The sequence below is a fragment of the Monodelphis domestica genome, chromosome 6 (genome assembly GCF_027887165.1).
Source record: "Monodelphis domestica isolate mMonDom1 chromosome 6, mMonDom1.pri, whole genome shotgun sequence".
In the NCBI taxonomy this organism is placed as follows: Eukaryota; Metazoa; Chordata; class Mammalia; order Didelphimorphia; family Didelphidae; genus Monodelphis; species Monodelphis domestica.
The window spans coordinates 158,075,190-158,081,189 of NC_077232.1; the positions used below are offsets into that span (position 1 = coordinate 158,075,190).

At 35.4% G+C, this 6,000-nt stretch overlaps 1 pseudogene; it reads left to right on the forward strand.

Moving 5' to 3' along the window:
• LOC100011785 (proteasome activator complex subunit 1-like) overlaps positions 1 to 5,592 on the forward strand; it is a 120,518-nt pseudogene extending 114,926 nt beyond the window's left edge.
• The last annotated feature ends 408 nt before the right edge of the window (positions 5,593 to 6,000 follow it).

Below are 6,000 nucleotides of genomic sequence, written 5' to 3' on the forward strand. Positions count from 1 at the left end.
AGTCTTTTCTGTTCATGTATTCCCTCCTGAGATTATTTTCCATTTATTCTGCATGTCCACCCCTGAACATGCAGACATGGACATAGCAGAATGCTAGGCAAATGAAGAAACTATGATTGGTTCCTGAGATGTGATAGATCAGCCCACAGTGAAAGGAAGTAGAAACCAGAGAGACTGGAATTGATCTGGAAAAGGGGTTATAAAAGGTGAGACGGGAGAGCTGAGCATTCATTTGACATTGGATTCATTCTGGACTGGAGTCTTCTATATAAATGAAGATTTTGAGCCTTTGGACTTCATCCCCCAGAAGCCCCTTAGTATTTCCCAAAATTCCATTTTCCTGCATCCCCACGTTTTGCATGATTGTATTTAAGTGGCTGTAACTCCTCCCTCGTCCTTTCTTTTGAACCTGTGACTGGGCTGAAGTCAGGCAGTTCTTTTGCTTTAGTTATTATTAATAAAACTTTATAAAAGCTAATACTTAGTTATTGATTATTAATTTTAAAACCCACATTTTGGCTTACCACAAAAGGATTACGAATTCTCAAAAAACAAAACAAAACAAAAAACAAACAAACAACTTTTTTTGAGCAGATAGTCTTACAGTAAAGATAGTAAATTTTCCTGGTTGCTGCCCACCACAAGAATCCAAAAATCCATGGCGGGGTATGCCTACCTCCATCCACACCCTGCTGACTGCCACTGCCTGCTATTTCTCCTGTCCATCTGCCTGGCCAGCATTCCTCAACGCTCTCCACCCAGCTTGGAGCTTCCTCTTGCCAAGACCAGATCCGCCACAAGAGTCTGCCAATCCCAGCCATTATTTTTCCTCAGAGGATGATGTATAATAATCTTTCTGTCCTAATTCCTTTCCACACTCCATGTGTTTCTAGTCTGCCATAGCCATTTTTTCAGCATGGAGAAGAAAACCCCACACCTCATTTTCAAGCAGATTTTTTTTTTTTAAGCTGATCTTGAACTCCTAATTTAGAAGGCTGTTACTAAAGGTTTTTCACAGGGAGGGCAGTTAGTTCCAAATCAGTAGATTTAAAATCAGTTTGGGGGAATAAGCCTGAATTTTTTTTCCTTCTTTCTCTTGACCCAAAACATCAAGGAGAAGTATTTTTTTCTCTCATATGCAAATATGCTATTGTTTTCCCTCAAAGTTTTGCTTCTTTATATTTACTCTTTAAACAAATCCCTTTCAGCTTCTTTCAGGAAAAATGCTGTTGCAAAGTATGCTTGAAACTCTGAAACAACAGTTTGAGCTGGTAGAGCTAAAAAGTGCAGTTTGGATCTGCTTAATTTTTATCCTGGGACTTTTTATTTTCATTGGAGATTTCCTACTTTATTTCTTTCTCCTCAAGAATATGCCACAAGCTCGACTGCTTATACTACAAACCAACCTGAAATATTTTGACAAAGTTCTAAAAGTCCCAATTGCTCTCAACATGCAGAGTGGAGATTCTGCCCTGTGCCTCTATGAAGAAATTCAGAGTGCTGACAAAAGAATTCTAAATGGATAATAAATACTTATGGGGGGGAAGGAAACTTTAAAAGATATCTGGAAGTTTCTTGCTAAATATTTTGAGTTTATTCTCCTCTTATAATAGTGAACAAGTCTATTGGGATTGGTGAAAAGGATTTTGACTGCACTGCCTGCCTGCACCTTTGTTTATATTATTGTATTTACTGATTGCCAGTCAAGTTATTTCTTTTTTTTAAACCCTTATATATATACTGTATATTATATATATGTATATGTATATGTATGTATATGTATATGTATATGTATGTATATATATATATATATATACTGTGTATTGGCTCCAAGGCAGAAGAGTGGTAAGGGCTAGGCAATGGGGGTCAAGTGACTTGCCCAGGTTCACACAGCTGGGAAGTGGCTGAGGCCGGATTCGAACCTAGGACCTCCCACCTCTAGGCTTGGCTCTCAATCCACTGAGCTACCCAGCCGCCCAATCCACTTTGCTTTAAGGTTTAATTTTTTTCATCTGTATTAATCTAGTCAATACCTTTCTGTAATACTGAATCATTTTAAGCTACTATGTTTTCCCTATGTTGATCTTTAATTTGTACCTTTATCTCTGCTAAAGAACAAACTATCACTCTATAAGCCCATGAACATCTTACCTAAAACCCTTGTCACTAGATCCATTGAAGATCATATGTTGCCTTTGTTAATTATTACATAGATCACATATCACATACATGATTATGGATGGATTTCAACAAAACTGGTCAAAAGTTATATACAACCTTTAGAGAATGTAATAAACTAAGAATTTAATTGTAATTTTAAGGAGTCCTCAGAAATAATTTTACATAACCAGTGGTTTCAGAATGGATGATATTTTATGTTTATATTTATATGTATAAAGAATGTTGTATTAAAGGTAGAGAAACAAAGAAATGTTCCTACCAAGGTTAATCTATGAATTAGGAAGCCAGAAAAAAAAAAAAGAGCTTCTACAAAACTCTTCATTTTAATTTACTTCCACCAGAACAATCTATATTTCTTGATGATGTTCTAGACCCAAATAAGTTTTACTTTGTTTAAAAATGTTTGCCAAGGTTGAAAGATTTGCTACATCTGTAAAAATTGTGACAAATATCCATCAGTTTACAGGTTTTGTATGTCACACAGCAACTTATGTGTAATATGATAGTGGGTTTGTTTGCTATTATAATTAACTGGGCTATAGTGAATTTGGGGGACTTTGGTACTTCTTTAAATGGGCATTATCTACTGTGTTACTGTTTTATTCTGAAATGCATTTGTACTCACACATGGCTGATACTGTCACTGATTTTATGCTTTTTTATGTTTTATTATGTTTGATTTTTAAAACTTTTTTAATCTTGATTTTTATTGCATGTGCAATATATCTGAGTTTTATTTTTTCTCCTTTTTGTATTTGAAGCATATATTAACAGTATTGAGAAAATTTTTCTTTAATTTTTTTTATTTTGCAGTAATGTTTTAAATACATTTGTTCTAATATTAATGCATGCCCCAAAAGTTTTAGACTATTAAAATGATGCCATTGATTGTTTAAAAAAAAATTATGGGACTTTGCTTAATGATTCTGTCTGACTCCAGAACAAGAGAATACAAAAAGAGCCATTGCACAGTGCCAAAGAAGCACAAAGCTAAACTGCATAGTGCCAATCGAGCACAAGGTCAAAGAGACCAACTAATCCTGGTGGGATTGATGTAATTTTGAGCCAAGACAAGAGGACTTGAACTTGTTTGGGGTTTGAGGTTGCAGCTGTTTAACATGTGTTAAAGGCAGGTCTTCCTTGCACCATATTCTACCAAGTATCTCAAATTTGACTCCTACCTGGCTCCTATGATCTAGTCCCTTTTCTTTTCTTTTCTGTCTTTCATGGTGTGGCAAACTACTTTCTGTACTCCTGGCTACTGATTGGGTAAATGCATAATTGCTTAAATCATTTTAATTGGGCCCTGATTCAAGTACCTGTTACAGATTTGTTTTTTCCTTACTTAGATCTTTTTAGACATAAGACTTTTACATTTTGTATTTCATCCACAAGTTATTTTTCTCTTTTATTTGGATTTTTTCATTTTTTTTCCATTTTCTTTTGCAAATTGATTCATACACCTCATAACACAGCCATGCATCCCTGAGTGACCCCTGTGTTTGTTATTATTTACCTCAGGGGGGCCAAGTTATTGTTGTGAACTTTGATTTAAATTTGAGCAATTTTAGGATAAGAAACTTACTACCTCCCAGAATCCAGAATGAGCCATAAAGATAGATGCCTGCAGAGACCACATGCTACACCAAAAGATTCAGAGTCAACTTTGGGATGGGAATTGAACTATGGGGGATTGAAATGCCTTTGTTTTGAATGTATACTTTGATGCCAAAGGGGACTACCCCCAAATTGGCTTTTTGTCAACCTAGTAATCATTGGTTTTGTTCTCTTTTCCTTTTATCCACAAATTATTGCAATTTTTAAGTTGATTATGTTTCCATGATCCTTTTGGGGAAACTGGTTTCCCAATAAGATCACAGAGGGGGATATGTATAAATGGAGATTTTGAGTCTTTGGACTTCATCCCCCAGAAGTCCTTTAGTATTTCCCAAAATTCCATTTTCCTGCATCCCCATGTTTTTTGTGATTATATTTAAGTGGCTGTAACACCTCCCTCGTCCTCTCTTTTGAACCTGCAACCAGCTGAAGTCAGGCAGTTCTTTTGCTTTAGTTATTAATAATAAAACTTTATAAAATATAATACTTAGTTATTGATTATTAATTTAAAAACCCACACTTCTATATTGGAGGGATCCTGCTGCATTGGTGTCTCTGCATTGGATTTCATTTGGCTTTGGAGATTGATTCTGTGCTGGTAAGACTCTTGCTGAAGAGATTACCATAACTCCTGGTTGGAGATCGAGAACTGAGGAAGCCGTTGTCGGAGTTGAGCTGGATTCCCCTGCAATTATAGGGTATTTAGCTAGGATATTTAGGTAGGCAATACTTTCTACCTACTCCCTATATTTTCCCCTTTACTATATTTACCTTGCTGTAATAAAGCTACTAAAGCTACTAACATATTCATAGTTTAATTTTTAATTATTATAAATGGCAACCACAACTTTTTATAACTCGTAATTTGACCAAAATCAATTTTTACTCTTATGATTTCTAGTTATTTACATCTTTTCTTCCCCAATTAGAATGTAAGCTCTACAAGGGCAAGTTCTATTTTTGCCTTTCTTGTTTTCCCAGGAGCATATCACAGCTCTTGATATATTTTAAGTGTTCAATAAACTCTTGTTCAATGACTAATTGGTACACATCTAAATTCATTATTTCTTCATTACAAAATCACTCTTTAGTCTCTTGCTTCCATCCCAACAATTTCTGTGAAACAGTATTATTAAATGTTACCACTGATCACCAAATACAATAACCTTTTCTCACTGCTCATCCTCATTGGCTATCTTTAGCCCTTGGCACTGTTGATCACATCTCCTTGATATTCTTCTTTGGGTTTTCAAGATTACAATTTTCAGATTCTTCTGGACATACCAGTCCCTGACCCAGTCAAAGAAAAAAAGAAGGAAAAGCATCAGAAGTAAGAAGAGAAAAATGATAAGGATGGAGAGGGAAAAAAGAGGAAGTTGAAGATAAAGGTTCTCCTTGTGGGCCTGAAAGCTGCAATGAGAATATCATGGCCCTTCTGGGGCAGTTGAAGTCCGAAATTAAAGATGTCAAACTTGGTCTCCATGTGGCTACAATTACAAATTCCCCAAATTAAGAATGGAAACAACTTTGGAGTAGCTGTCCAGAAGAATGTATGCTGGATGGCTTCCACACCTGGATCTCAAAGTATTTCTCTGAAATTGGTGGCACAGTGGCTAAAGCAGCAAAGCAGCCACATGTAGGTGACTACCAACAGCTGGTTAATGAACTGGATGAAGCACAATATGGAAAGACATGCTGATGCTAATGGAGATCTGAAATACTTACAATCTGTTATATGACATCATCCTGAAGAACTCTGAGAAGTTCAAAAAACCTAGAGGAAATTTTAAGTGAATAACTTTTTGGAAAACAGTCTGCCTCTCTTCTCCATCAATATGAGTAATGTAGCATAAGTTTCCACTCCTTTGCAAGAATTATTTTTCTTGTCACAGTCCAGCTTCCATCTAGAACTTCCTTTGTTATCCATGTGATGTCTTCTAGATACAAATAAAAAAAAAGGAAAGAAACAGAAATACTATAAATAAATTAGGGGAACACAAAATAGTTTACCTGTGAATAAGGGAAAAATTTGACATAAAGAACATCACAACATGTAAAAAAATAGATAACTTTGATTACATTAAATTAAAAAGGTTTTGCACAAACAAAATCAATGCAAACAAGATTAAAAGGTAAACAACAAACTAGGGTAGAGGAATCATTATAGCAAGTGTCTCTGACAAAGGCCTCCTTTCTCAAATA